At 40.8% G+C, this 23,344-nt stretch overlaps 1 protein-coding gene and 1 pseudogene across 1 annotated transcript in view; both read right to left on the bottom strand.

Annotated features, from left to right (window-relative positions):
• LPIN2 (lipin 2) overlaps nucleotides 1-23,344 on the bottom strand; it is a 100,457-nt gene that overhangs the window by 71,630 nt on the left and 5,483 nt on the right. The window lies entirely within an intron of this gene.
• On the bottom strand, nucleotides 329-7,014 carry LOC118922705 (Y-box-binding protein 1-like; annotated as a pseudogene).

Raw genomic sequence — 23,344 nt, 5'->3', positions numbered from 1 at the left:
CTTTTCATGTGTCTGTTGGCCATCTGAATTTCTTCTTCAGAGAACTGTCTATTCAGCTCCTCTGCCCATTTTTTAATTGGATTACTTGCTTTTTGTTTGTTGAGGTGTGTGAGCTCTTTATATATTTTGGATGTCAACCCTTTATCGGATCTGTCATTTATGAATATATTCTCCCATACTGTAGGATACCTTTTTGTTCTATTCATGGTGTCCTTTGCTGTACGGAAGATTTTCAGCTTGATATAGTCCCACTTGTTCATTTTTGCTATAGTTTCCCTTGCCCGGGGAGATATGTTCAAGAAGAGGTCACTCATGTTTATGTCTGAGATTTTTTTTTTTTTTAATTTAAGACCTTTATTAGCAGGTGCTTGCTGTTTGTTGACTTTTTTGAAAAAATCAAGTTGTAAACTTTATTACAAATTAAAAATGAGGTTCTTAAAAATCTCAACTTGACCAGATATGAAACAATTTTAAAACCTTTAAAGGTATATTGAGAAAAACCAGGCTTTTTTTTTTTTAAAAACACACTTGTCATTACCAAAAAGAGACATCTTTAGGTAAAAATAATAAAAACCCCATGCTGCATAGATAATGCAGATAGTTCTGGTTATCTGGTCAATGGGCAAAAAGCAAGCACTTAAGGTCTTCAGCTCCGATATTTTGTTCATTTCTTATTGCTGGAATTTCATATTCATTTATTCTTGTTAGATGACTAAACTGAATGATGGTAGAGATGTTAAGCCAGCATTTACTCAGCCCCGCCCTGCTCAGCCTCGGGAGTGGACGAATTCTCAGCTGGTGGATCGGCTGCTTTTATCTCTTTGCCATCTTGTGGTTTAGGGTTTTCTGGGCGTCTGTGTCAGTAGTTGAAGTTGCGGCGGTACCGACGTTGAGGTGGCTGCTGACCTTGCGCCTCATCTCCTTGATTTTCCTTATCTTCTTCGTTGCCGTCCTCTCTAGGCAGTCTTTGGTGAGGAGGACCCCTCCATCACTTCTCCCTACACAGGAGGGTTGGCATACTGTGGTCGACGCAAATAGGGTCTCCGCATGTAGTAAGGTGGGAAACGTCGCCTGCGGTAGGGCCGGTGTTGTTGGGCCTGGTCTTCGGGAGCACTCTCCAATACCTCATTCTTTTCCCCACTCTCACTACTCTGGTAATTCTGCTGGTAATTGCGTGGAGGACCCCTGTGACGTGGATAGCGTCTGTAATGGTTACGGTCTGCTGCATATTTACTGCCTTGCACTGGAACTCCACCAGGGCCTGTAACATTTGCTACCTCCGCACCCTTTTCTCCATCAACAACATTAAACTACACAGTCTCTCCACCTCCTACACTGCGAAGGTACTTCCTGGGGTTATTTTTCTTTATGGTAGTCTGGTGTACAAATACATCTTCCTTTGTGTCATTCCTGTTGATGAAACCATATCTATTTCTTACAATGAACCATTTTACTGTTCCCAAAACCTTCGTTGTGATGATTTTTTTGTCCGTGCCGGCAGGCGCTGCCAATGTGAGGCCGCCCGGGCCGCCGCTCCCTGCACCGCTGCCCGTAGTGCTGGGCTTGGTGTCGGCAGCGCTGAGGGCGGAGGCGGCAGGCAGCTGCTGGGTCTCGGCCTCGCTGCTTATGGTTGCGGTGATGGTGACTGGGGCCAGCTGCGGCAGCTGAGGCTCCTCCCGGGGTGTGATGGTAACTAGGCCGGCGGCGGCAGCGGGGCTGCTCAGGACTCTCTATGTCTGAGATTTTTGCCTATGTTTTTTTCTAAGAGTTTTATGGTTTCATGACTTACGTTCAAGTCTTTGATCCATTTCAAATTTGTTTTTGTGTATGGGGTTAGACAGTGATCCAGTTTCACTCTCTTACATGTAGCTGTCCAGTTTTGCCAGTACCATCTGTTGAAGAGACTGTCATTTCCCCACTGTATGTCCATGGCCCCTTTATCGAATATTAGTTGACCATATATGTTTGGGTTAATGTTTGGAGTCTCTATTCTGTTCCATTGGTCTGTGGCTCTGTTCTTGTGCCAGTACCAAATTGTCTTAATTACTGTGGCTTTGTAGTAGAGCTTGAAGTTGGGGAGCGAGATCACCCCCACTTTATTCTTCCTTCTCAGGATTGCTTTCGCTATTCGGGGTCTATGGTGTTTCCATATGAATTTTTGAACTATTTGTTCCAGTTCATTGAAGAATGTTGCTGGTAGTTTCATAGGGATTGCATCAAATCTGTATATTGCTTTGGGCAGGATGGCCATTTTGACAATATTAATTCTTCCTAGCCAGGAGCATGGGATGAGTTTCCATTTGTGAGTGACCTCTTTAATTTCTCTTAAGAGTGTCTTATAGTTTTCAGGGTATAGGTCTTTCACTTCTTCGGTTAGGTTTATTCCTAGGTATTTTCTTCTTTTTGATGCTATTGTGAATGGAATTGTTTTCCTGATTCTCTTTCTATTAGTTCATTGTTAGTGTATAAGAAAGCCACAGATTTCTGTGTGTTAATTTTGTATCCTGCAACTTTGCTGAATTCCGATAATAGTTCTAGTAGTTTTGGAGTGGAGTCTTTAGGATTTTTTATTTACAGTATCATGTCATCTGCAAATAGTGACAGTTTAACTTCTTCTTTACCAATCTGGATTCCTTGTATTTCTTTGTTTTGTCTAATTGCTGTGGCTAGGACCTCCAGTACTATGTTGAATAACAGTGGGGAGAGTGGGAATCCCTATCTTGTTCCCGATGGCAGAGGAAAAGCTTTCAGCTTCTCGCTGTTCAGTATGATGTTGGCTGTGGGTTTATCATATATGGCCTTTATTATGTTGAGGTACTTGCCGTCTATACCCATTTTGTTGAGAGTTTTTATCATGAATGGATGTTGAATTTTGTCGAATACTTTTACAGCATCTATGGAGATGATCATGTGGTTTTTGTCTTTCTTTTTGTTGATGTGGTGGATGATGTTGATGGATTTTCGAACGTTGTACCATCCTTGCATCCCTGGGATGAATCCCACTTGATCATGGTGTATGATCCTTTTGATGTATTTTTGAATTCGGTTTGCTAATATTTTGTTGAGTATTTTTGCATCTATATTCATCAGGGATATTGGTCTGTAGTCTTCTTTTTTGGTGGGGTCTTTGCCTGGTTTTGGTATTAGGTTGATGTTGGCTTCATAGAATGAGTTTGGGAGTATTCACTCCTCTTCTATTTTTTGGAAAACTTTAAGGAGAATGGGTATTATGTCTTCCCTGTATGTCTGATAAAATTCCGAGGTAAATCCATCTGGCCCGGGGGTTTTGTTCTTGGATAGTTTTTTGATTACCACTTCAATTTCATTGCTGGTAATTGATCTGTTTAGATTTTCTGTTTCTTTCTGGGTCAGTCTTGGAAGGTTGTACTTTTCTAGGAAGTTGTCCATTTCTCCTAGGTTTCCCAGCATGTTAGCATATAGGTTTTCATAGTATTCTCTAATAATTCTTTGTATTTCTGTGGGGTCCGTTGTGATTTTTCCTTTCTCGTTTCTGATTCTGTTGATGTGTGCTGACTCTCTTTTTCTCTTAGTAAGTCTGGCTAGAGCCTTATCTATTTTCTTTATTTTCTCAAAGAACCAGCTCTTGGTTTCATTGATTTTTGCTATTGTTTTATTCTTCTCAATTTTGTTTATTTCTTCTCTGATCTTTATTATGTCCCTCCTTCTGCTGACCTTAGGCCTCATTTGTTCTTCTTTTTCCAATTTTGATAATTGTGACATTAGACCATTCATTTGGGATTTTTCTTCCTTCTTTAAATATGCCTGGATTGCTATATACTTTCCTCTTAAGACTGCTTTCGCTGTGTCCCACAGTAGTTGGGGCCTTGTGTTGTTGTTGTCACTTGTTTCCGTATATTGCTGGATCTCCTTTTTAATTTGGTCATTGACCCATTGATTATTTAGGAGCATGTTGTTAGGCCTCCATGTGTTTAAGCCTTTTTGCTTTCTTTGTACAATTCATTTCTAGTTTTATACTTTTGTGGTCTGAAAAGTTGGTTGGTAGGATTTCATTCTTTTGGGATTTACTGAGGCTCTTTTTGTGGCCTAGTATGTGGTCTATGCTGGAGAATGTTCCATGTACACTTGAGAAGAATGTGTATCCTGTTGCTTTTGTATGTAGAGATCTGTAGATGTCTATTAGGTCCATCTGCTCTACTGTGTTGTTCAGTGCCTCTGTGTCCTTACTTATTTTCTGTCTGGTGGATCTGTCTTTTGGAGTGAGTGGTGTGTTGAAGTCTCCCAAAATGAATGCATTGCATTCTATTTCCTCCTTTAATTCTGTTAATATTTGTTTCGTGTATGTTGGTGCTCCTGTATTGGGCGCATATATATTTATAATGGTTATATCCTCTTGTTGGACTGAGCCCTTTATCATTATGTAGTGTCCTTCTTTTATCTCCTGTTACTTTCTTTGTTTTGAAGTCTATTTTGTCTGATACTAGTATTGCCACACCTGCTTTTTTCTCCCTGTTGTTTGCATGAAATATCTTTTTCCATCCCTTGATTTGAAGTCTGTGCATGTCTTTGGGTTTGAGGTGAGTCTCTTGTAAGCAGCATATACATGGTTCTTGCTTTTTTATCCGTTCTATTACTCTGTGTTTTTTGATTGGTGCATTCAGTCCATTTACATTTAGGGTGATTATTGAAAGGTATGTACTTACTGCCATTGCAGGTGTTAAGTTTGTGGTTACCAAAGGTTCAAGGTCAGCTTCTTTACTATTTTACTGTCTAACTTAACTCGCTTATTGAGCTATTATAAACACTGTCTGATGATTCTTTATTTCTCTCCCTTCTTATTCTTCCTCCTCCATTCTTCATATGTTGGGTGTTTTGTTCTGTGCTCTTTTTAGGAGTGCTCCCATCTAAAGCAGTCCCTCTAAGATTCCCTGTAGAGGTGGTTTGTGGGAGGCAAATTCCCTCAACTTTTGCTTGTCTGGGAAGTGTTTAATCCCTCCTTCATATTTAAATGATAATCGTGCTGGATACAGTATTCTTGGTTCAAGGCCCTTCTGTTTCATTGCATTCAATATATCATGCCATTCTCTTCTGGCCTGTAAGGTTTCTGTTGAGAAGTCTGATGATAGCCTGATGAGTTTTCCTTTGTAGGTGACCTTTTTTTTCTCTCTGGCTGCGTTTAATACTCTGTCCTTGTCTTTGATCTTTGCCATTTTAATTATTATGTGTCTTGGTGTTGCCCTCCTTGGGTCCCTTGTCATGGGAGTTCTGTGTGCCTCTGTGGTCTGAGAGGCCATTTCCTCCCCTAGTTTGGGGAAGTTTTCAGCAATTACTTCTTCAAAGACACTTTCTATCTCTTTTTCTCTCTCTTCTTCTTCTGGTACTCCTATGAAGAGAATATTGTTCCATTTCGATTAGTCACACAGTTCTCTTAATATTGCTTCATTCCTGGAGATCCTTTTATCTCTCTCTGCATCAGCTTCTATGCGTTCTCTGCATTCCTCCTATCTGATTTCTAGTCCATTAATGGTCTCTTGCATCTTGTCCATTCTGCTTTGAAGTCCTTCCAGAGATTGTTTTATTTCCGTATTTTCCCTCCTTAGTTCTTGCATATTTCTCTGCAAGTCCATAAGCATGGTTATGACTTTTGTTTTGAATTCTTTTTCAGGAAGATTGGTTAAATCTATCTCTGCAGATTCCTTCTCAGCGGAAGATGTAGAAGATGTCTGGGTTAGTCTTGTCTGGATCAAATTTTTTGCCTTTTCATGTTGATAGATGCAGTGGTATGCTATTGACTCATCTGTCAGCTGGGAGAGTCAAGACTCTTTCCACTTGCTCCTGGCCTTTCTTTACTGGGACAACGGCAACCCCTAGGGGCTTGTGTTGGGCAACTGCGTGTAGACTGGGTCTCTGTATCTTGCCCGGCCACTATGGAGGAAGCTCCCTTGCTGTGAGTGTGGCCAGCCTCAGGCTGCTGCTCTGCTATGTCAGGGCCCCGGAGGGGGAATGGATGGGGGGCTGGTTGGCTATTTACCACCATGAGGGGTCTCATAGCTGTTGCCCAGGGGGTTAGTGTGCCCAGAGTTCCCTGGGATTCCCAGCTGCTGGGCTAAGTGTCCTGGGATGCTTCCATCCAGCTGTGGAGTCCCTGTCCCTTTAAGAGTTTCAAAAAGCACTCACTTTTCTTTGTCCCAGGGGTGCCGGCTGCAGGGACCCGCTCACAGGTCTTACTGTCCTGTTTCCCTAGTTTCTAGCACCCCATGCACGCACTGTGTCTGTGCTCTGGTGCGGATGGCTAGAGCTGGCTATTTAGCAGTCCTGGGCTCCCTCTCCCTCCCCGCGAGCTGGGGTGAGGGGCACTCGGGTCCTGCCGGGCCGGGGCTTGTATCTTACCCTCTTCACCAGGTGCTGGGTTCTTGCAGGTGTGGATGTAGTCTGGCTGTTGTCCTGTGTCTTCTAGTCTCTCTTTTAGGGATAGTTGTATTTGTTGTATTTTCAAAAATATATATGTTTTTGGGAGGAGATTCCCACTGTCCTACTCACGCCACCATCTTGGCTCTGCCTCCACACACTCAGTTTTTATCACCACCTCCAATCTCTCTTGCATTTAACTCTCAGGAATGCAGCCCCTAGTTTCCCAGAGGGAAGTCTTTTAGATCAGAAAGCAAATTTACTTATTTACTCTTCTCTTTTGAATTGCCTGGGACTATCCATCTCAGTTAAATAGAACCTGAGGACCATGAAGCCAAGAAGAGATGAGAAGGCTTGTGCAACCAGGAAGGTCCCACTCCCAACTCCAGCAGAGGGTCGTGGGGAAACTGGGAGAGGCTGTGGAGATGGATGAGTGTCTTCCACCCATGCCAATTAAAACACAGCTTGGACTTCATGCCCTGCTTTACTGTACACAGTACCTAATGAAATTCCACTGGAATTTTCAGAAAGGTTAGGAGAGGGACCTCCCTTTCACAGCTCTGGGAGGACATTTACGTGGATGAAGGGAGAGGCTGTGGAGATAGTCACCATCATCAAGTGCATCATTGCTGTCAGCACCACTCATCATTCCAGTTTGAGCTGCATCTTATTTACATTTGCTTTGCGAAACAAATGTCAGGTAAGGCTGCGCCAGTGTGTTATCACAAGGTGATCTGCACTCTGAGCCACTTCAACAAGGACTTCCAAGAGCAAGAGCACCTCAGTGGGGCAACTTCTGGTACGTTGGATGTTTCACTTACTGATTTGTTTAAAAGCATGTCCACTGTGAGGTGCCAGGCACTATTCTATTTCTGGGCTGGATAAGCAGTGAACTTGGCTGATGAAATACTTGCCCTCACGGCATTTAGATTCTAATGGAGGGAGAGAGACAACAAATAAAACATACAATTCTAGACTGGGATAACTGATATGAAGGAAATTAAACAGTGATGCTGCCAGCAAGTAAGAAAGGAAGGGCGGGAGGGGGTTACTTCAGGCAAAGGGACTGGGAACCAGAAACAATAAAATTTATGACAGAATTTTAAAAACAAATTCCAAGAAGGCTCACATTTAAAAAAGAAACAATACCATTAACATGGGAGATAAGAGCATCAAAACCTGCCTGTTCATGTTCATGTAACTAAAGCTTCACCAGGCCTGAGTATGTCAGGATTTACTTTCTCACAAGGCATTGCTACTGTTTTTTCTCTAGTCATTTTGCTAACCTTTATTTTAGAAACAAGTAGAAAATGCAATGATTCAGATATTAAGTTATTAAACACTTGGGAAAGCAGAAATGTTAGTAGTCACAAAGGTCTGAACAAAAACCTCCAGCTGTACTCTAAAAATTACTTACTGAGAGTCCTTTTCTCATCTTCAGTAGAGATAGATGTGACTAAAACCATCTTTAAAAATATTATGGTGAGGTGGAGCCAAGATGGTGGCGTGAGTAGAGCAGCGGAAATCTCCTCCCAAAACCACATATATCTATGAAAATATAACAAAGACAACCCTTCCTAGAATAAAGACCAGAGGACACAGGACAATATCCAGACCACATCCACACCTGAGAGAACCCAGCGCCTCGCGAAGGGGGTAAGATACAAGCCCCGGCCCCGCGGGAGCCGAGCGCCCCTCCCCCCAGCTCCCGGTGGGAGAAGAGCAGGCAGAGCGGGAGGGAGACGGAGCCCAGGACTGCCGAACACCCAGCCCCAGCCATCCTGGCCAGAGCGCAGACACAATGCGTGTGTGGGGCCCTGGATTCTAGGGAAACAGGGCAGCAAGAACGGTGAGCAGATGCCTGAAGCTGGCGCCAGAGAATAAAGATGAACGAGCGGCCATTTTTTTTTTTTTTTTTTAATTAAAAAAAAATTTTTTTTTTTTCTGGTCGTTGTTTTGTTTTGGCGGGTGCTTTTTGGAAGTCTTAAAGGGGCAGGGCAGGACACTTAATCCAGAGGTAGGGAATCCGAGGATCTCTGGGCACTCTAATCCCCTGGGCTGCAGGGAGCAGGGAGGCCCCTTACAGAGATAAATAGCCTCCCGGCTGCTCCCCCTCTAACGCGACTCCACCACTTTGGAGCTGCGGCCCGAGCCAGGCCACCTCCACAGCAACAGCTGAGATAAACTCCATAGCAGCTGGGCAGGAAGCAGAAGCCCTGTCTGCATGCAGCTACCCAGCACAAGCCACTAGACGTCGCTGTTCTCCCAGGAGAGGAGGGCCACAAACCAACAAGAAGGGAAGTTCTTCCAACCGTCACCCATTCCAGCTCTGCAAACAGTCACCATGAAAAGGCAAAACTACAGGCAGACAAAGATCACAGAGACAACACCAGAGAAGGAGACAGACCTAACCAGCCTTCCTGAAAAAGAATTCAAAATAAAAATCATAAACATGCTGACAGACATGCAGAGAAATATGCAAGAGATATGGGATGAAGTCTGGAGGGAGATCACAGATGCGAGAAAGGAGATTAGAGAAATTAAATAAACTCTGGAAGGGTTTATAAGCAGAATGGATAGGATGCAAGAAGCCATTGATGAAAGTGAAACCAGAGAACAGGAATGCATAGAAGCTGACACAGAGAGAGATAAAAGGATCTCCAGGAATGAAACAATATTAAGAGAACTGTGTGACCAATCCAAAAGGAACAATATCCGTATTATAAGGGTACCAGAAGAAGAAGAGAGAGGAAAACGGATGGAAAGTATCTTGGAAGAAATAATTGCTGAAAACTTCCCCAAACTGGGGGAGGAAATAATCGAACAGACCACAGAAATACACAGAACCCCCAACAGAAAGGATCCAAGGAGGACAACACCAAGACACATAATAATTAAAATGGCAAAGATCAAGGACAAGGAAAGAGTTTTAAAGGCAGCTAGAGAGGAAATTGTCCCCTATAAAGGAAAACCCATCAGGCTAACATCAGACTTCTCAACAGAAACCCCACAGGCCAGAAGAGAATGGCATGATATATTAAATGCAATGAAACAGAAGGGCCTTGAACCAAGGATACTGTATCCAGCACGACTATCATTTAAATATGATGGTGGGCTTAAACAATTCCCAGACAAACAAAAGCTGAGGGAATTTGCTTCCCACAAACCACCTCTACAGGACATCTTACAGGGACTGCTCTAGATGGGAGCACTCCTAGAAAGAGCACAGCACAAAACACCCAACATATGAAGAATGGAGGAGGAGGAATAAGAAGGGAGAGAAGAAAACAATCTCCAGACAGTGTATATAACAGCTCAATAAGCGAGCTAAGTTAGGCAGTAAGATACTAAAGAGGCTAACCTTGAACCTTTGGTAATCACGAATTTAAAGCCTGCAATGGCAATAAGTACATATCTTTCAATAATTACCCTAAATGTTAATGGACTGAATGCACCAATCAAAAGACACAGAGTAACAGAATGGAGAAAAAAGCAACACCCATCTATACGCTGCTTACAAGAAACTCACCTCAAACCCAAAGACATGCACAGACTAAAAGTCAAGGGATGGAAAAACATATTTCAGGCAAACAACAGCGAGAAGAAAGCAGGGGTTGCAGTACTAATATCAGACAAAATAGACTTCAAAACAAAGAAAGTAACAAGAGATAAAGAAGGACACTACATAATGATAAAGGGTTCAGTCCAACAAGAGGATATAACCATTCTAAATATATATGCACCCAACACAGGAGCACCAGCATATGTGAAACAAATACTAACAGATCTAAAGGGGGAAATAGACTGCAATGCATTCATTCTAGGAGATTTCAACACACCACTCACCCCAAAGGATAGATCCACCGGGCAGAAAATAAGTAAGGACACGGAGGCACTGAACAACACAGTAGAGCAGATGGACCTAATAGACATCTACAGATCTCTACATACAAAAGCAACAGGATACACATTCTTCTCAAGTGCACATGGAACATTCTCCAGAATATACCACATACTAGGATACAAAAAGAGCCTCAGTAAATTCCAAAAGATTGAAATCCTACCAACCAACTTTTCAGACCACAAAGGCATAAAACTAGAAATAAACTGTACAAAGAAAGCAAAGAGGCTCACAAACACATGGAGGCTTAACAACACGCTCCTAAATAATCAATGGATCAATGACCAAATCAAAATGGAGATCCAGCAATATATGGAAACAAATGACAACAACAACACTAAGCCCCAACTTCTGTGGGACACAGCAAAAGCAGTCTTAAGAGAAAAGTATATAGCAATCCAAGCATATTTAAAAAAGGAAGAGCAATCCCAAATGAATGGTCTAATGTCACAATTATCAAAATTGGAAAAAGAAGAACAAATGAGGCCTAAGGTCAGCAGAAGGAGGGACATAATAAAGATCAGAGAAGAAATAAATAAAATTGAGAAGAATAAAACAATAGCAAAAATCAATGAAACCAAGAGCTGGTTCTTCGAGAAAATAAACAAAATAGATAAGCCTCTAGCCAGACTTATTAAGAGGAAAAGAGTCAACACAAATCAACAGTATCAGAAATGAAAAAGGAAAAATCACGACAGACCCCACAGAAATACCAAGAATTATTAGAGAATACTATGAAAACCTATATGCTAACAAGCTGGGAAACCTAGGAGAAATGGACAACTTCCTAGAAAAATACAACCTTCCAAGACTGACCCAGAAAGAAACAGAAAATCTAAACAGACCAATTACCACCAACGAAATTGAAGCAGTAATCAAAAAACTACCCAAGAACAAAACCCCGGGCCAGATGGATTTACCTCGGAATTTTATCAGCCATACAGGAAAGACCCATTCTCCTTAAAGTTTTCCAAAAAATAGAGGAGGAGGGGAAACTCCCAAACTCATTCTATGAAGCTAACATCACCCTAATACCAAAACCAGGCAAAGACCCCACCAAAAAAGAAAACTACAGACCAATATCCTTGATGAATGTAGATGCAAAAATACTCAACAAAATATTAACAAACCAAATTCAAAAATACATCAAAGGGATCATACACCATGATCAAGTGGGATTCATCCCAGGGATGCAAGGATGGTACAACATTCGAAAGTCCATCAACATCATCCACCACATCAACAAAAAGAAAGACAAAAACCACATGATCATCTCCAAGATGCTGAAAAAGCATTTGACAAAGTTCAACATCCATTCATGATAAAAACTCTCAGCAAAATGGGAATAGAGGGCAAGTACCTCAACATAATAAAGGCCATCTATGATAAACCCACAGCCAACAGTATATTGAACAGCGAGAAGCTGAAAGCATTTCCTCTGAGATCGGGAACTAGACAGGGATGCCCACTCTCTCCACTGTTATTTAACATAGTACTGGAGGTCCTAGCCACGGCAATCAGACAAAACAAAAAAATACAAGGAATCCAGATTGGTAAAGAAGAAGTTAAACTGTCACTATTTGCAAATGACATGATACTGTACATAAAAAATCCTAAAGACTCCACGCCAAAACTACTAGAACTGATATCAGAATACAGCAAAGTTGCAGGATACAAAATCAACACACAGAAATCTGTGGCTTTCCTATACACTAACAATGAACCAACAGAAAGAGAAATCAGGAAAACAACTCCATTCACAATTGCATCCAAAAAAATAAAATACCTAGGAATAAACCTAACCAAAGAAGTGAAAGAATTATACTCTGAAAACTACAAGTCACTCTTAAGAGAAATTAAAGGGGACACTAACAGATGGAAACTCATCCCATGCTCGTGGCTAGGAAGACTGAATATCGTCAAAATGGCCATCCTGCCCAAAGCAATATACAGATTTGATGCAATCCCTATGAAACTACCAGCAACATTCTTCAATGAACTGGAACAAATAATTCAAAAATTCATATGGAAACACCAAAGACCCCGAATAGCCAAAGCAATCCTGAGAAAGAAGAATAAAGTAGGGGGGATCTCACTCCCCAACTTCAAGCTCTACTATAAAGCCATAGTAATCAAGACAATTTGGTACTGGCACAAGAGCAGAGCCACAGACCAATGGAACAGACTAGAGAATCCAGACATTAACCCAGATATATATGGTCAATTAATATTTGATAAAGGAGCCATGGACATACAATGGCGAAATGACAGTGTCTTCAACAGATGGTGCTGGCAAAACTGGACAGCTACATGTAGGAGAATGAAACTGCACCATTGTCTAACCCCATATACAAAAGTAAACTCAAAATGGATCAAAGACCTGAATGTAAGTCATGAAACCATTAAACTCTTGGAAGAAAACATAGGCAAAAACCTCTTAGACATAAACATGAGTGACCTCCTCTTGAACATATCTCCCCGGGCAAGGAAAACAACAGCAAAAATGAACAAGTGGGACTATATTAAGCTGAAAAGCTTCTGTACAGCCAAAGAAACCATCAATAGAACAAAAAGGAACCCTACAGTATGGGAGAATATATTTGAAAATGACACATCCGATAAAGGCTTGATGTCCAGAATATATAAAGAGCTCACACGCCTCAACAAACAAAAAACAAATAACCCAATTAAAAAATGGGCAGAGGAACTGAACAGACAGTTCTCCAAAAGAGAAATACAGATGGCCAACAGACACATGAAAAGATGCTCCACATCGCTAATTATCAGAGAAATGCAAATTAAAACTACAATGAGGTATCACCTCACACCAGTAAGGATGGCTGCCATCCAAAAGACAAACAACAACAAATGTTGGCGAGGCTGTGGAGAAAGGGGAACCCTCCTACACTGCTGGTGGGAATGTAAACTTGTTCAACCATTGTGGAAAGCAGTATGGAGGTACATCAAAATGCTCAAAACAGACTTACCATTTGACCCAGGAATTGCACTCCTAGGAATTTACCCTAAGAATGCAGCAATCAAGTATGAGAAAGTTCAGTGCACCCCTATGTTTATCGCAGCACTATTTACAATAGCCAAGAATTGGAAGCAACCTAAATGTCCATCGATAGATGAATGGATAAAGAAGAGGTGGTACATATACACAATGGAATACTACTCAGCCATAAGAAAAGGGCAAATCCAATCATTTGCAGCAACATGGATGGAGCTGGAAGGTATTATGCTCAGTGAAACAAGCCAAGCGGAGAAAGAGAAATACCAAATGATTTCACTTATCTGTGGAATATAAGAACAAAGGAAAAACTGAAGGAACAAAACAGCACCAGAATCACAGAACTCAAGAATGGACTAACAGGTACCAAAGGGAAAGGGACTGGGGAGGATGGGTGGGTAGGGAGGGATAAGGTGGGGGGAGAAGTAGGGGGGTATTAAGATTAGCATGCATGGGGGGGTGGGAGAAAGGGGAGGGCTGTACAACACAGAGAAGGCAAGTAGTGATTCTACAACATTTTGCTATGCTGATGGACAGTGACTGTAAAGGGGTTTATAGGGGAGACCTGGTATAGGGGAGAGCCTAGTAAACATAATATTCATCATGTAAGTGTAGATTAGTGATACCAAAAACAAAGCAAAACAAAAAACAACAACAACAAAAAAAAGGGCAGTTCCTGTGTGGTAACCTCCAATGAGTTCTACACAAGGGTATAAAGGGCTTATAAAAGTGTAGGCAAAGGGTCTGTTTGCGTTTATACAGAAGATCAAAGCCTAATTGGGCTACCCCGAAAATGAACTAAGATACGATATGAAAGAGAACTTCCAACATCAGCACTCTCTGGAAGACTCATGCCAAAAGGTGATCATCAAAAAACCCCAACAAAGATCCACGCACTGCTACAGCTGTAGATGCACTCATCCCACCAGCTCCTGGACTTGCCATGGGAATGAGGAAGGAGATATCTAAGCTGGCCTGTGCATACAGTAAAACAACAAATTTGACTGGATCTATACTGTTGGAACTCAACCAAGAATTTGGAGAAGTGCAAATTGTAGCGCTCCAAAGTCTTACAACTACAGACTATTTACTGTTAAAAGAACATATGGCATGTGAACAGTCCCCAGGAATGGGTTGTTTTAATTTGTCTGATTTCTCTCAGACTGTTCAAGTTCAGTTGGACAATATCCACCATATCATAGATAAGTTTTCACAAATGCCTAAGGTGCCTAACTGGTTTTCTTGGTTTCACTGGAGATGGCTGGTAATTACAGATATGCTTTGGTTATGTAACTATACTCCTATTATGTTAATGTGTGTGCGCAATTTAAGTAGTAGCTTAAAACCTATATATGCTGAAGTTACTCTACAAGAAGATATGTCAAAGAAATAATCAATCTTCCCATGTTTTCTTCCGCCTGCTACTTCTATAGCTTTTCTTCTTCCTTCCTAATTACAACCCTTAAATAGAATTTGTGCCTCATATCAAATTTACCGAGTATCATAATTCTTCCAAGTGGTAAAGATACCTCAAGACAAATGCTGGGCATAGAAGCCACAGGGCATAAATATGCAAAGAAGTAAAAAGCTAACCTTTTCAAACAATAAGGCTTCCCTCTCACTTACCAACTTCACATTTCCCTGTATGGCCCCGGAAGATGACTGGTTAGCCAGTGACGGGTAAGATTCCTCAAGGGAGGAACAACCTAAGACAGGCACAGTCGCAGGGGGGCCATCAGGTGAGAAATTGGGGATCAACAGAGGTGAGGCTTAGAACCTCACCCCCCCTGTTCCGAGAGAAATCTTCTGCATACGTGGATGTTTTATTGCCCTGGTCTAGCTTGGATTAACACATAGTCTACAGGCACACACTGATCATCTACATTTGCTCTCTTACAACACTAAACTATGTTTTCTACCTTTATCTTGTATCTACCTACCACTTCAGCATTTTATTAAAAATAATAATAATAAAGAGAGAAATGTGGTATCCACATATAAATCAAGTATAAAAATCAAATGTGTATTCATATTTGAACTGTTTATAGTTCATAATGCATGAGCAAAACCGAAAGTTTCTGTGATGACTGCCCTTGTACTGTTCACCATGTAACTTATTCACTATGTAAGAATTTTTTCTCCATGTAAGAACTTGTTTGTTATGCTTCAGAAGATTGGAGACTGACGAAAATTAGGCTTGGGGTGGATTGATGATTGTGCATTGAGCATTGACTCCCCTATACAGAATTTTATTGTTGTTAACAACCATTTGATCAATAAATATGAGAGATGCCCTCACAAAAAAAAAAACAAAAAAAAAACAAACAAAAAAGTACACACTTCCAATTGTAAAATAAATAAGTAACTGGGATGTAATGTATATCATAAGGAATATAGTCAAAATATTGTAACAACCTGGTATGGTGATAGCTGGTATCTAGAATTATCATGTGTATAAATGTTGAATCACTGTGTTGTACACCTTAAACTAATGTAAAAGTGTGTGTCAACTACCCTTCAATAAAAAATAATTATCTACAAAAATAAAAATAAAAAAATAAAAAAAATATTATGGTAACCAGACATTCTGTTAAGCACAGATGTCACACATTTCATTTTCATTCCCTCCTGATACTATCAGTTGAACTGCATCCCCCCAAATAAGCTGAAGTTCTATCCCTTAATACCTCTGAATGTGACCTTGTTTGGAAACGAGATGCTTACAGAGGTAACCGAGTTAAAGTGAGGTCATTTGGGTGGGCCCTAAACTAGTATGACTGTGTGGATAACGTGAAGGTTCCCGTGGCCAGGATTCTCACCAGGCCCTGGTTGGCTAGCTCACTACACACGGGTGGGCAATGCATTACTACTGACTATATAGAAAGCCCTGCCCAGTGCTCTGGGCAACATGGTGGCACAGCTGCAAGGCTGCAGGAGAGCAGAGCAGAGGCTGGAGCAGTGGCAGTGCTGAGGACAGAGGCCTAGAGGACGGCTGTGTGGGCAGAGAGGACCCCAGAGGCGGAGACTGGCTTGCTGCATGCAGACTCACTCTGAGTGGGCGATATTTTAGTGTTGACCTGACACAGTGGAAATAAAGTTGGGTATAACCCTTTCACCCCAAGACCATTCTACTGTCATTTCTTTGGTCACAATGAATCCATAGTCTCTCTCTCTCACACACACACACACATACACACACGGGATGGCTGCATGAAGATGAAGGTAGAATTCAGGGTGTAGCATCTACAAGCTAAGAAGTGCTGCTGATGGCCAGCTAACCACCAGAGCCTAGGAGAGGCATGAACAGATTGTCCTTTCATCCCTCAGAAGGAACCAGCCCTGCTGGCACCTTGATTTCAGACTTCAAGCCTCCAGAATTGTGAGACAATAAATTTCTGTTGTTTAAACCACCCAGTTGTGGTACTTTGTTACAGTAGCCCTAGCAAAGTATTACACTTCCTAACATAACAGTAAAGAAATAAAAAAGGGGCAACTCTCATAAATACTATGAGAATGGCTTGAGGGAATGACAGAAAATGAAAGGAGTCAAGTTTTTGAAGAAAGAATAGATGGATTAAAAAAAAGGACCACAATATGCTCAAAATAAAAGCCCATATTGGTGGAAGTATGCCAGAAAAACTTGTCAACTACAAGAAAATTTCCCAGACTCAAATATATAATTTTCCAAATTGAAAGTTCCCACCAAGTGTCCAGCATAAAAGGAAGGAGAGCTACCAGTTCTGGTGTGGGCTCCACCAAAGGCAGTCATGACAGAAACATGCCATAAGATAATGTTAGGGCTCTGTGGCTTCTTTAGGGAGAAAGATCTGAAGTCATCACTTGGGCTTGGCTACACAGGGCAGGATGCACATCTCCAGAGATAACTGCACCCCAGTCCTGGCCACCTCCCAAACGCTTCATGAAGATACAGCTGCACATGATTCTGCTTGTGGGGTAAAGCTTCACCAGGCCTGAGCAGCACCCACAACATTCTCCAGGTGTTTTTATGCCCTTCTGACCTACAGAGACTGGTAACATAGCTGCATGCTAACCAGGTGCGAGTGCACAAAACAAGGCCAGGGGAGTGCAGGCTCACTGTGAAGCAAAGTGAAGAGAGTGCCTCCAGATCTTCCAGTTAACTTCCTGACTATGAGTGGTCCAGGGACCAAGCATGCACATCACAAATGAAGGCACTTCATCAAGAGATGAGGAATTGAGGAGAGACTTTAAAAAATGATAAAGTAAGGCAACTAAAAGCAACTTGGGAGAAAGGGAAGTACAGAAAGGGTGAAGGAGAGTGAGAAAGAAACACAAATTATAAAGCTTGAGACTTCTCAAATAAAACAATTTCTCAAGAATTCAAAATTCTAAAGGAAAACTTTCCATTCCAGCATCCTATAGCCAGCCTACCAATTAAGCTTGAGGCTAGAATAAACTTCAAGACATGTAAAAGTCTCACAGAATTGACCCTCCATGAACTCCTCAAAAAACTATAGGAGTATGTGCCCACCAAAATGAGGAAATAGGACCCAACAGGTGAGACATGAATGGGAATGGGACTCAGGTGAGGTACTGACTGTCTGAGGAAGAGTTTAGTAGTTCTGGCAGAAACTGGGGGCTGGGATATCTGACTGGTACTGAGAAACAAGCCAACAAAACAACCCCAGAGAAAACAAAAGTTTAAACTGATGAAGAAAAAACCATGACACATGCTTAGTTTTGAATGATAGCCATGAAAATATTAATACTGAATACTGAGAAAGTAAAAATGAAGATGCAATTATATTGGGAGAATAGAAGGAAAAGTGTGTGAGGAGGGTTATGTAAGAGAGAAACCCCTCACCTTGCACAATGGAAATCTATAGAGAAAATGTCTAAAATTGAAAAACCAAACTACAGGAGTATTAAGCACACAGACATGGAATTAAATCCCAGAAGAAACAGGTTAAAAAGTTAAAAGTAGTTGCTCATAGGAAGCAGTAATTGGTAGTGAGAGACTGGGGTTTTTCATCACATACCTCAAAGTAGTATTTGAATCTTTAAACTACATATTCAAAACCATATACTTGAAATTTTTAAGGATGAAAAAAACTATTATGTGATGCAGTCTTATGAAAAAGAATCCTATTTATAGGAATGAACACTACCAGGGAAAAGAAAAAATAAACACCAAGCAAATACGAGCACTGTGGGCTTTGCTGTGTTCTGCTTTTAATTAGGAAAAGTTCTTTTCCAACTCTAGCATCAGCACTGAGCTTCAGGTGTGTCTCGTTAACAAGACAAAACAAATGAACCAGGAAAATTAAATATAGCAAAGTTCCTATTAAGTTATCTAGTTCATTCACTTGGAGCAGAGAATTGTGCTAACACAAAAGCCCTTTTCCAATCTGTAGCAAGGATACCAGTAAAAGATTTAGCCATCATTTAAAGGATGGTATTCGGAAGATTAAAAAAAAAAATCAGCCACTATAATAATACAGGTATATTAGTATTTTCAACCACTAGAGAATAAAATCTCATGTACTTTTATAATCTAAAGAAATTTTTATGAAAATCAACTATTAGAGTTTATAGAAGAAAATTAGAGACTTTATGAACTCGTCAGCAACAGAACTTCCTTTTAGTTACGCCTTCACCTGCACTACACACACAGTACAGAAGACGTGCCTGGACAACAGAATTCATACAGAGATGAAATAATGATAAAAATCACAAGGCTTAAACTTATAAGCATATGCAATGCTTAAGACATATACAAAATTGTTTATCTACCAAAGTATACTTTCTATTATGGTACTATAAAGATTAAAGTTCTGGGTCAAGGAAGAAATTTTAAGCAAGCACATGAACATCTTTCAACTAAACATCACATTCTCATGCTAAAAATATAAGCACAGAAGCTCTCTCCAAGATACTTCCTTTGGCTCACTTTCACTCACTCATGCAGTACTCCCTTCTTAATCCCTATCTACCCCCATTTCATAAAACCAGACCCACGTAACCCAGGGGTTATGGAGTACACTTCTCAAATGAGTAGTCAAAATTACCAGGGAAAATCCTTGGAGAAGGTGTCAAGTTGGATAACAACATACCATGTCTCAAGTCCAACTGAGCCATTTCTCCTTCCCAACTATTAAACAGAATCACCTTCCTCTACAAGACTAAAAGCTACTTCAGGGCATGAGGGTTCGTTCGCCTGTTGCCCCTGTGCCTCTGGGCACTGGTCTATAGTCTGGTTAGAGCACCCAGCCTGCTACCCTGCCTCTGGACCACTGGCAGCATGTGAGTTCAGCTTCATATACAACATCTAATCCTCGGAATCAGCCCAGTAGGTATTGTTATCTCCATATTACAAATAAGATAGCTGAATAAACTATATACCAAAAGTGTACTCATGAACTTGGGAATTCCTAAAGGTCTGTGAATGTATTTGTTCAGTGAGAAGTTCTTCGTACTGAAGAGTTGATAAATACCAAACCATCAGTGTATTCAATTATAGTAAGTAAAACACCATTAAAACCCATTAGGAGAATCCTGTCAGTATATGTAGTTACCAAATGAGTCAAATGATACAATGATAAAAGCACCAGTTCAAAAAACAAATCTGAACAAGGCAAACTCAAATACTCAATATTAGGGGTTTCAGCTGGCTACCCATAATGTGATAGGATGAGGGGTCCTGTATGGACCAAGTGGTTGGAAGCTCCACTCAACTCTTGAATGTTGTAGCTCAGTGCTCTTAGGCATAGCCTAGACCCACGTAACCCAGGGGTTATGGAGTACACCTCTCAAATCAGTAGTCAAAATTACCAGGGAAAATCTTTGGAGAAGGTGTCAAGTTGGATACCGACACACCATGTCTCAAGTCCAACTGAGCCATTTCTCCTTCCCAACACTAAACAGAATCACCTTCCTCTCAGGTTTAACCCAATAGCATATTTAGCTAGAGTTTAGGGGCCATGGTTTAAACACTCAATCTGGACTCAGTCCAGAAATATGCTCATGCTGTGGAGGGCAAGCAAAGGAACATCAGCTTCACATCACCCAACTCATTCCAGAGCAGACACCAAGTAGGTGTGGTGGGGCTGAATCACAACTTTCTTGGCTGGTACGTCTCTCCTTGGCACAGCTGGTTTTGCATACATAAATGATTCAAAGAAACCCAAGGCTCCTACACAGCAGGTGCTATACTTCTACTAGCATTTTACTGAAGCTGACATAGAGTAAGTTCTCAAGTTCTACCAAATAAAGATAGAACAAATCCCTAAAACTAACATAAGCGTGTCAAATAGATGCACAAGAATTCTTGTGGTCCTTGGGCACTGTGCATGGGAGGCAGGGCAATGCCACCAACAGCTGTGTGGTTTTATCAACTCTCTTTGGCTTTACTCACTGTCTTCACCTAGAAAATGGAGCTCTTATCTCTACCTTGCAGGGTTCTTATGACTCTTACCAGAAAACTTATGTAAAGCACAATGACTCGCCCAAAGACGTAAAATAATATCTGTAAAAATGACAATCTTTTACAAACATTAAACACCTGCTAAAAACATTTAGCATTCCTAAAAAGTAGGCATCAGCACCATTTTACTGACTGAGTGTCAGTGGCCAGAGTAGATATTAAAGACCGCCAAATTCCAAACTTTTACTTTTCAAATATTGCTAGATAGGCAAGTTATTTTGAATTGACCGAGCCAGTTAAAAAACCCTACAAAAGATCAGTACTTTCTTATAATATTTGTTTAATACACATTTTAACTTATAAACAGAGTTTCCTCTCTTGTGATACTTCCCTAAATAAGTCTGTTCCTCTGTAGTTTACACATAGATACCTCTTATTTATCAAAAAAATGTTGAGATTTAAAAAAAAATTTTAAACAATATGTAGGGAGATGCTATGTATTGTTTTACAAAGAAAAATCAATTACGCTTAGCATCCTAAAATAATCAAAAAGAATATTCCCTATGGTTCTTCAGTAGACCCAAACATTCCTTATGTTGGATCAGAAAAAAGGAACACCACAAAAGTCACAAACTAAAAGACTCAACTATTGGGGAAAGTTCAAGAAGTGCCATTTAAGTGCCATTTTTTAATTCACATTAACTAACTATCTGATGGTTTTGCTGTCTCACAGTTGATAACAATACAAAACCATATTATCAAATTATTAGATGACTACATTGTATAGATTATGCCCAGATACCTTTTAAGGGCTATTCACATTCTGGACACCTCTCTTTCAGGATGAATCAATCCGTTTGGGCTCCTGGACCCAATTCCAGGGTGTGCTGGGTGGTGGGGAAAGTGGGGTTCCCAAGCAATTTCCGAACACCAGTGGGGTGTCTGAAAATTCAATTTAATTCTGATGCTTACCTGCCCAGGGATACCACCAGATTCCCCAGGTTAAGGGCTCAATCCTGCAAGACTGCGCTCCACCCATCCCCAACTCCAGATGCCAGTTGCAAACCCCAGCTTCTTTATTATGTGTGCTCTGACCAGCCAGCTACATGTAGACTGGAGGTTCCAACGGCCTCCCCCTTAGGTTTGATTAATTTGCTGGAGTGGCTCACAGAACTCAGGAAAACACTTAACGTTTACCAGTGTAATAAAGGATACTGCGAAGGATACAATTTAATAGCCTGATGAAGAGAAACATAGAGCAAGGTCCCAAATAATGGAGCATGGAGCTTCTGCCCTCCTGGAGCTTGGGGCCTGGCTTGGTGACGCGTGAACGTACTCTGGTTCCCAAAGCGTGAAAGCTCTCTTTTGAACAGGAAAACAGGATGCAAAAAGGGCAAAACGCTCTTCTCTTGAGGGCTTCGAGTCATAGATGACTCTGTCATTGGCCCTTGGCTGATTCAACCTCCAACCCCTCTGCTCTCTCCCCTCTAAGGGGTTGGGGGATCCTAGGGGCTGAAAGTTCCCACCCTCTAATCACAGGTTGTTCCCCCCAAGAAACCAGTCTGCCCTGATTTGGGTGTGATCCAAAAAACTCGTAACATAACAAAACATACATTTCACTTACAGGGCTCTGAAGCACATTAAGTAACTGTGGATGAAGTCCTAATATATATTTCTTACAAATCCTTTTATCAGTCAAACACCAAGTCTCTAGTACAGCTGGACACATCTATCATATCAGAAGCAATAAACGTCACATCATAATGCACTAAATAAATAAAAACCACAATGGTCATTGCACAATTCCACTATTTATTCAGAGGTATAAAAAAAGTCTTTTAGGTAGATTTAAATTCCAAATTAACCAATGGTCTTTTTGTCTATAATTACGATTCTTTCTACAAAACAAGAAAACACCTTACTACAGATTTAAAAACAGATGTTTAAATCTATTACCCTTCAATTTTATTTCAGAAATCAGTGAATGTAGAAATTCAATCATTAAAGAAGTTACTTGGTACCATATGCCTACTTTTTCTTGTGGTAATATCACTACTTCCAGCCTTAGAATTTCTGAGACTTGCCTCATCCCTCAGTTTCTCTTCTTCATTTATTAATTATTTAGCTAAAATCATCAAAACCAAGTAACTTTCAAACCTAGATAAGAGTACGCCCCCTCTGTTAGTATCTTTTATCACTTTCTTCAACTTTTCAAATCCATGTCCCTTTTACACTCCCTATGTTACTTAAAAGTTCAACTAAATTAACAAGGACCAAAACAGTTAAAAATTAGAATGGGAGAAAGCATATCAGACCTTCAAAGTTTCCAATGCACTGCAAATAGCAGGTCTCTACAGCCATTCCAGCTCAGTCTACTTTAGCTCTTTCTGCACCTCAACCTATGGAGGTCTGACCCTTCCTGTTTCCCCTCCATAGCTACTTTTAAAATCAACAGATCCTCTGTCCCCATGACCACAACCCAGAGATGCCCATGTTTAAAAATTCCTTCTTCTTCTTAAATCCTTTCTCTAGAATCCAACACACCTTTAAGGCTAGCTTCTAATTACTTCCATTCAACACACTCTACCCTACTCCTCCCCTTAGTTCAACACTTACAGAAAGCAAAGGAAGCCGACTGTTG

The sequence above is a fragment of the Manis pentadactyla genome, chromosome 6 (genome assembly GCF_030020395.1).
Source record: "Manis pentadactyla isolate mManPen7 chromosome 6, mManPen7.hap1, whole genome shotgun sequence".
Classification (NCBI taxonomy): Eukaryota; Metazoa; Chordata; class Mammalia; order Pholidota; family Manidae; genus Manis; species Manis pentadactyla.
The sequence above is the reverse complement of the archived record's forward strand: the minus strand, read 5'-3'. Positions and strand labels throughout refer to the sequence as shown.